Source organism: Triticum dicoccoides, chromosome 2A (genome assembly GCF_002162155.2).
Source record: "Triticum dicoccoides isolate Atlit2015 ecotype Zavitan chromosome 2A, WEW_v2.0, whole genome shotgun sequence".
Classification (NCBI taxonomy): Eukaryota; Viridiplantae; Streptophyta; class Magnoliopsida; order Poales; family Poaceae; genus Triticum; species Triticum dicoccoides.
This window is the reverse complement of record NC_041382.1, coordinates 323127343-323136520: the sequence shown is the minus strand read 5'-3', so window position 1 is coordinate 323136520 and position 9178 is coordinate 323127343. Positions and strand designations below refer to the sequence as shown.

The 9178-nt window shown below is 46.2% G+C and overlaps 1 long non-coding RNA gene across 1 annotated transcript; it reads left to right on the top strand.

Moving 5' to 3' along the window:
• Positions 1–995: 995 nt before the first annotated feature.
• Positions 996–3599, top strand: LOC119359351. Its single transcript, XR_005172486.1, has 3 exons — positions 996–1090; positions 1877–2003; positions 3161–3599. It is a non-coding gene; the product is annotated as an uncharacterized LOC119359351 (long non-coding RNA).
• Positions 3600–9178: the final 5579 nt, after the last annotated feature.

The following is a 9178-nucleotide window of genomic DNA, read 5'->3' as shown; positions in this document are numbered from 1 at the left end:
GCTACACTACTCTAATGCAAGCAGTAGAGAGAAGAATAGGCGATATCTGGTGATCAAGGAGGGGGCTTGCCTGGTTGCTCCGGCAAGAAGGAGGGGTCATTTTCGATGTAGTCGAACACACGGACATCGGCAGCGGCCTCGGAGTCTACTGGAAATAAGTAACGAATGGGGAACACAATAAATAACAGAGCAATCAAATGTAACACAAAGCAAGATGCGGCAATACATTGTGCTAGGGGTGACCTAACGTAGGGACATGTGATACTGGAGAAGGGGGGAAACATCCGGGAAAGTATCCCCGGTGTTTCGCGTTTTCCGACAAATGAACCGGAGGGGGAAAGTTGCATGTTCGCTATGCTAGGGATGTGTGGCGGACGGACAGGATGCGTATTCGGATTCGTCTCGTCGTTCTACGCAACTTTCATGTAGAAAACATTTTCATCCGAGTTACGGTTTATTTTATATTAAATTTTCTAAGTTTTAATCATTTTTTGAAATTACTAATAATTTGAGTTGACCAGGTCAGTTTGACTGGTCAAAGGGAGAAGGTGTGACCCACATGGCATAGGCTATACCTAAACATATAGTTAAAAACTATCATAATCAAATGAGGCCAACATGTCATCTGCACATTAGAAAATTGGGAAACGCTTCCTATCTATAGTCTGGCAGAAGTCCAGCGTCAAACCAATCCAAAGCCGTCGATTCATCTGAAATCTAACAAGTCCAGCGTCAAACCAATCCAAAGCCGTCGATTCATCTGAAATCTAACGCCTCACAAATTGTACTTTCTATTAAAGAAAAAAACAGCAGCAGACGCTAACCACGCTGCCGCAACCCCCGCCCAAAATCTTATCCCTAATCCCTCTCGTTCCAATCAATCGAGAGACGCGCTAGCCTACGCCCTCCACCCACCTCGCCCAGATCGGTCCCCTCCACCCCACCCCCGCCTCGGACAGCCTCATGCTCTCTTTGTCGCCGAGCAGGATGGTCGCCCCATCGGCTGAATTGGTTGCCGGAGTAGCACCGGCCGGTCGGAGAACCTGATGTGGATTGGAAAATCCCACCCCACCCCATCTTGAAATCGAAGGTATTGTACTGCATCTACCAACTCCTTTTTGATGATTCCATTTGTAATTTCTGTAAATGTTTGATTTTATTTCTCTTTATATTTCATCCACAGCCAAGTACTCACTGGGTTTGTATGTTCATTGGCTGCCTAGTATTGTTCGGTGATGTTTTAGATCCTTTATCATCAATCCTTTTGCAAGTCGAGCTTTTTAGATAATTAGATAAACCATACATATGTAGGCAGGCATTCGTGGCTATTCCTTAGTTAATTAGTTTTCAATATGCAGTGCTTCGAATGATGGTGAAATATGTTGAGGAAAACATTGTTTCGTTGCTTCCTGTATAAAGTGCTTCCAAAAATATGCATCCATGGACCATAGTTAGCGGCATATTGTTTTTGTTACATTTTTCAAAATTTAATGCTTCCACCAGACACTAATAGTGCACCCTTTGCACTAATAGCCAGCTGCATAGCTTTGTGCTTCTACATTGTTCTCGTTTTGCTACGGTAGTTTAGAAAAATGCTTCTGTGCCTACGACTCATATTTTTGTGCTTCTACATTGTATACTCATTTTCTATGATCCTTTAGAAAAATGCTTCCATGCCATCCTGATATTTACTTGCAATTCGTTCAGTTAGTATGTTGCCGGCACAATACATGCATCTTTATTTGCTATTTTTCATGCTTCCTACATTCTTATCCACGATGGTGTGTCGTATCGTCTTGTGATTGTGGCTGTCATTATCCACGATTTGGCACAGACAAGCTCACAATCCCCTTGTCCTCCTGGTCATCTTCGCCAGCTTTGGGCCGGGTACCTCTAGTCCACCACGCCGGAGGGCCGTCTCGGTTGGGAAACGAAGCCACCACATGTCGACCACTGTAGAGTCGTCTCCATCCCCCCTAAGGCACTGTCCTCGTATGATCTAGGTATTGAGTCCTCTCTCATGTTGATCCACTTGTTGATTTTTTTTTCTTGTTTTATGTTCTGAGTATCAATTCATATCCTTGTGTGCACATCTTGAGCAATTCCTTTTTATTGGGTCCGATTTTGTTCTGTCCTTTGTGTACTGGATCACCAAATCATAAATGAAATATTTGTGAAATTTACATGAACGTGACAAATATGCTTCCTATTAAGATGACTTGTGTTGAGATATCGCTCTTTTCAAGCTTCCTACTAATGGACCTTCTGAAATAATACCACATATGCTTCTTTAGTTTACAAAGTTAGCATCCATAGTTCAACCAATATTTCTGTGAATTTGGTATGTAGGTGACACATGCATCCCCATGTTGGTGGCAATCTTAGTTAATTCATGTATTCAATTTTCTATGCTTCAAATTAAGATGACTCAGATTGAGATAGCATATTTTCATGCTTCATAATGATGGGGCTTCCAAATTGTATTTCATATGCTCCTCTAGTTTACATAGAATGCTTCCATACTTGATGCTTCATACCGATGGGGCTTCCAAATTATACTTCATATGCTCCTCTTAGTTTTAGATAGAATGCTTCCATATTTCCTCCTTTTTTACAAAAGTTGTTGCTGTCATTGTTATCACTATTTTAATATTCCTTGCCCCATATTATATTATGTATTATTATTTGGTCTAGGTAGTTTGCTTCCATAGTCCCCATATATATTTTTTGTTTGTGTTTCTATAGTTGTCATTGTCAACACCATTTCAATAGAAACATAACTCAGTGTATGTTCTGACAGATCAATTCATTGGTTTGTGTCAACCGTGCTTCCTAATTTTGAGTATTTTCCTATACTCTTGATTTTTTCCTTCTTGTCAATTTTATATGATTCCATTGCCTATCATGTATGTTTTGATTGATGAAATCACGACTTTGTGTAAGCTATGGCTTCTACTTCTACGTTTCACATATGTTCCGATAGCAATGCTTTTTTATCCCAGTTTTCCATGCTTCTCCTACCTATCATGTATGTTCTGGTAGATCAAATTGTTGCTTCGTGTAAGCCTTATTTTATTTTTCTATGCTTCCACTGCCAATTATTTTTGTTTCGATAGATTCATATATACCTTATCTCGTTTTCTCATGTGTGCTTCTACAGATGTTTTGTGCCACATGATGCCAATCATGCATCATTCGTTTCTGAAACTCCTTGGATTGACCTATCCCCACAATATGAGCGGCGCCGATTTGAAGGCGCAAAGGAGGTACTGGAGACATGGGCGGAGATAGTGATGAAGGCCCTCCCCGGGGATGTGCTTTCGGCGTAATTTGTGTGCTCCAGCTTCCGCATCATCAAACCGACCAGGATATCACGATATCACGGTTACGTGCTGGCAACATTGTCCTTGCTGTTTTCTGCCATCGCAATAGCGTCAATTTTCATTTGGCAGTATTTCGCTGCTACCCAAAACAATAACCTTGCTTCCCAGCCATCTTAGACATGGACCTTGTAACACTTTTTGTTGCTGTAACTGTATTAGGCTTTTATTGTATGGAAGAATATCCCCCTATCATTGGTAGCGAACTTTCATTTGTTTGGAAACAGTGTACAATTTATGTCTCAGCGAAAATAAATTTAATTGTTATCGATAGAAGCAAACTTAAGTTGCAATGGAAGCAAATTTTCTAGTCCATGGAAATATAGTTGGCAGTAAATAAACAATTATAATGAACACAAATTTGTGTTAAAATCAAACATGAATTTATATTAGATTGAATAAATTTGCGATGCAAATATGCGATGCAATCAATAGGAAGCAAAAGACATCGGACAAAGTCTTGTTAGCAAGCGCACAAGTGACCCTCAAAAAAAAAAGCAAGCGCACAAGTTGCATGTGTGGGCTTCACGTTCTGGATAAGCTCGCATCACACGAGTAGGAAGAGGTTAGCGGGATAGTCTGGCAAGCGAAGCGGATGCAGTTAAGTAAGGAAGCAATTAATTAATAAACCAAGTCAACAAATCTCCCGCGGGCCTAACTAATAAATCAGACGGCCACCATGCACCTCATCCGACGGTCATCGAGTAGTCTGCTAAAAGCAAAATGTCTATAGTCTGATGACTAGTGGTGCCCAAAAATTTAGTGCACTATAATCTAATCCTAGAACTATCCTATCTCTAATTAACTAAGCCGGCCAGAGACACAGCCGGATGTGCATGCTGTGTACATATGCACGGCCATGGCAAAGCATCACCAAAGCAACTTGGCGGCAGCAGCAAAGCATTAGCAAGCAGCGGCAGCAAGTAGCATCAGCAGCGGCGGTGCTCGCAGCGGAAGCAGTACAGAGCAGCAGTAGCACAGCAACGCAAGTAGCGGCAGCTAGGAGCAGCACGCAGTTGGCACCGGGAGGTTGCGGCGGCGGCCGGAGGCGGACGCAGCTGGAGCGCGGGCGGCGCGGGATGTGACCGGCACGGAGAGACGGCGGCGCAGGCGACGGCCGGTCTGGGCGGGAGCGGGTGCTCGCGCGGAGTGGTCAAGGCTGCGGCAGGAGAAGACAAGCACGCTCGAGAGTGGAGCTCCGGCGGTTCGGCCATGGCGGCGACAATCGGGTGCAGGTCTACGACGCCAAAACGGAGAGGGGAAACGGGGAAATCGGGGTTGGTGCTCACCGCGAACACGAAGGCGAGGTCGGTGAGGGCCGGGAGCCGTCGGAGCAGCAGGGGCGACGGTGGCCGTGGTGGACGGCGTCGAAGGGGAACGGCGATGGCGAAGATGCGAGGCCTCACGGCTTGGACCGGAGGACGGAGACGGCGTAGGGAAGGCCGGCGGGGCTCCAGAACTACCTTGGCGCGGCTCGGGTGGCCGGTGGCCGCGGCCATGGCGAGGCGGAGGCGGCGATTGCGCTCATCCAAGTACGAGGAAGAGGGGAGAGGCGAGAGGGAGGGGATTCGAGGGTTAGGGTTTACCAGGGGGTCGGGGTAGCCTTGTAGATGCCGGGGATGCGGCGGATTGACAGCACGTAGCCGATCTGCGATGTGGTCGGGCACACGTCCACCACGCAGCCCCTGATGAGCAGTAGGAAGAAGAAGAAGGTGGGGATGGTGGACTGGGCCGTTTGGTTTAATGGGCCAAGGTGCCTAGTAGGTTTAGGCCTCTTTTATTTTTCAGTTTTCCTATCTGTTTTACCTTTTTGCTACTGTTTTGTCTTTAGTTCAGTTAGCAATTGAATTTAGTTAAGAATGTAACTTTGCAAATAAATATGGTGCACCACTTTGAAGATGCTCCCAAAGTTTGGGGTCATTCGACAAGTTTATACATTTTTGGAAAATTGTTGTTGTTCCAATTATTAATTTCCTAAGAATTTCTTTGGGAGTCAAATGAAGTTGGTCTTTTCATCACAATTTCTTATTGAATATTTGAAACATAACAAACATTTTTATTTTACTGATCGAAGGAATAATAATTTCACTTGCAATGTAAATTTGAATTTGACTTTGATTTTGGACAAGTGGCCATTTGCATAGTAATCATGATGACATGGCTACCACTAAGGAGAGATTACTGTAGCATGATTTCCGGGTGTTACAGCACTAGGCGCATAGTCGCTGGTTTGACAACCGGAGAAAAAGTGTCCGAATAGTCGATGCCATATTGCTGAGTGAAGCCACGAGCGACAAGGCGTGCCCTGAACTTATCAAGAGAGCCATCAGCCTTGTGTTTGACCTTGAACACCCATTTGCACCCAATCACATTTTTGCCAGGTGGGCGAGGCACCAATGTCTAGGTGTGGTTCTGCTAGAGTGCTGCAAACTCGGATTCCATCGCTGGGCGCCACTGCTCATCAGCAAGGGCATCGCGGTAGGAGCGCGGCTCGGCGTGAAAGGCTCGCCGGCGAGGATTATAGCGAATGGTGCCGTCGCTTGGGACAAGCGGCTTGGTGATGTTGTGGCGAGCGCGAGTCGCCATTGGATGTCAGGTAACCGCTGGAGCGACATCCATCGGCGGTGAAGGAGCTGGCGGCGTCGCTGAAGCATCCGACCCACGGGCGGAAACCGGTGTATCTGCGGCGGGAGATGACGCGCCATCCTCTTGGGCAGGAGACAAGTCAAGCCGGCCTACGGGAGAGACCGGGCTGCACGGTCCAGATGATGCAGCTAGCGTCGGCGAGGGCCCATTTGCATGGGCACGGCGTGGCACACATGGTGACGCGCACTCCTGCGATGTTGATCGAGCTATACCTGCAGAACCAGGAGACAAGCTGGAATCAGGGTTAGCAAGCAAACTAGTATCATATCTCCGCATACGATCATCCACTAAGGCTGGCTCTGTAAGAGGAAACTAAGAGGGATGCGTAGGGAGTAGTGGTGACGTGGTGGATGGCTGTGGAGTTTGATCAAAAGGGAACACGAGCTCATCAAAAATGACATCGCAAGAGATGTAAATGCGTCCAGTAGATCGGTCTAGACATTTGTATCCCTTATGCATAGAACTGTAGTCCAAAAAATACACACTGTTTTGAGCGAAACTTAAGCTTTTGATTATTATACAGCCTGAGATTGGGCCAGCATGCACACCCAAATGTATAGAGAAAAGTGTAATCGGGTTTCTCATTGCAAAGACAAGTGACTGGTGTGGAGTTTTGAAGAACTCGTGTGGGAATGCAATTTATAAGATAGCAAGCTGGGAGAAAAGCCTCATCCCAAAAACGAACATGGAGTGAAGAATGAGCGAGCAATGCAATTCCAGTTTCAACTATATGGCGATGTCTGCGCTCAGCAACGCCATTTTGTTGGCTCATGTGAGGACAGGTGACTCGGTGAGTGATTCCTTCTTTTTGAAAATATTGGTTTAGACGACGGTACTCGCCGCCCCAATCATATTGAACAGTTTTAATTTTTTGTTTAACATGCGCTCAAGATGTTTCTAAAAGGTATAGAAGGCTTTCTCAACATCAGATTTTCGTTTAAGAAGATAAATCCATGTAAAACGACTAAAATCATCCAAGAAGCTCACATAGTATTTAAAACCACCAACAGAACGAACTACAGGACCCCAAACAAATGAATTATTTCAAGTGGTTCATGAGTAACATGAGCTGAATCACGAAAAGGTAATTGATGGACTTTAGCTCATTGACAAGCATCACAAATACTAGACTCAAGAGAGAGTGCACAAGCAAATTTATTTGTTCTAAGGACTGACTCAACGACACTTTTCGAGGGATGACCTAATCTTCTATGTCATAGTTCTGGAGAGAGCTTGACAGCGGAGAGAACACGAGGACCATGATCAACAGATGATTTATTGAAGCTTGGCACCGGATAAAGACCATTGCGAGATCTACCACGAGGAAGAACCGCCTTCGTTGCTTGGTCCTTAAGATAAAACAAATGAGGATGAAATTCAGCAAAGGCATCATTGTCAGAAACAAGTCTATGAACAGATAAAAGATGCTTGTTAACATGGGGAACATGCAATATGTTGCGGAGTTTGATTGGTTTGGACGAGCCAGAGATAGTAGAATGACCAATATGGGAAATAGACATACCAGCCCTGTTCGCAGCATGCATCTTGTCCTTGCCGCCATAGTTCTTGTGAATGCTGAGGCAGTCGAGGTCGCTAGTCAGGTGGTCGGTCGCACCAGTGTCAGCGTACCAGTCCATGTCCATAGTGTAGCCTGCGGAGCCATTGTTTGTGTTGATGGCGTTGCCCGAGCGCTCGCGCTGATCATCGGGCTGGAAGGCGTGGTTGAAGCGGTCGTGGCAGTGAAGAGCGTCATGCCCGAACTTGTTGCAGACCTGGCACTTAAGATTGGGACGCCCGTTGCCGCGGACACGCCCACCACGACCACGAGCCTGGCCACCACCTTGTGCGCTGCGAGCGCCATTGCCACGAGTTGCTGCGTTGGCGGATGGATGGACTTCTGCAGCCGAGTTCTGCTGCTCCAAACGAAGTTCAGCGCTGATGAGGTATGCATAAAAGCTGCTGAGACTTACTGGTTCATCATGCGCCATGATCGAAGCAACGAGGGGCTCGAACTCGGAGCCCAGCCCAGAGAGCATGTATCCGAGTACCTCATCATCAGAGAGGGGCTTCCGATGGAGGCCATCGCATCAGCGAGCCCATTCATCTTGCGATGGTAGTCCGTCTAGATCTTTCTTCTCCAGATTAGAAAGTTGATACCTCAGTTTCATGATGCGGGCGCGATTCTGTGAAGCAAACATGTCGTGAAGAGCAGTCCATACTTCAGCGGAGGTCATCATCTGCATCATCTGACCGAGGATATCCTCAGTCATGGACCCGAGGAGGGTGATCATGACGACCTGGTCCTGCTGGTACCAGCGAAGAAACTCCGGGTTGGCCACATTGACGGAGGCATCACCAGTGCCTTCGTGGATGGTGTGCGGCGGAGCTTCAATGGTGCCAACGACATAGCCGAACAAGCCGTTTGTGGCAATAGTGGGGACGGCCTGAGTTTTCCACAGCAGGAAGTTGTCCCGCGTGAGGTGCAGCGTGATCAGGTTACAAAGGGAGGTGACTAAGATCGGGGCAGCGGAGGAGGAGCTGGCGACCATGGTGCCAGCGTTGAGGGAGGTGAGAGCGTCGGCAGTGCCGGAGAGGGGAGCAGGGGTGGTGCCGGTCATGGTAGGTAGATTGGATCTTTTGCTCTGATTACTAAGTCAGAAGGAAAGTTTTGCCGTGATTTGCCCCTTGGGCATTGCCATGTATATATACTGGACGATGCTTGATAGCCAAGGTTACATTGTTATACATAGGATCCTATTAGGATCAATCTATGATTACATCAATAAATGTTTATCCTTAGTTACATGATTCTCTAGGATTTACACTGGTTAATAGACATCGATATGAGGAGAATAAGGAGTGACAAGACCCCAAGCTTGGGGATTCCCAAGGCACCCCAAGTTAATATCCAAGTAAGATCCAAGCAACTAAGCTTGGGGATGCCCCGGAAGGCATCCCCTGTTTCGTCTCCAACATTATCGGTAACCTCACTCGGAGCTATGTTTTCATTCGTCACATGATATGTGTTTTGCTTGGCGCGTCAATTTATTTTTTTAGGATTTGCTTGCTGTTATTCAGAATAATGTTTTGCATCTTTTATTTCAATAAAAATGTCAAGTATAACATTTATCATACTTGTTTTGCAAGTCTAC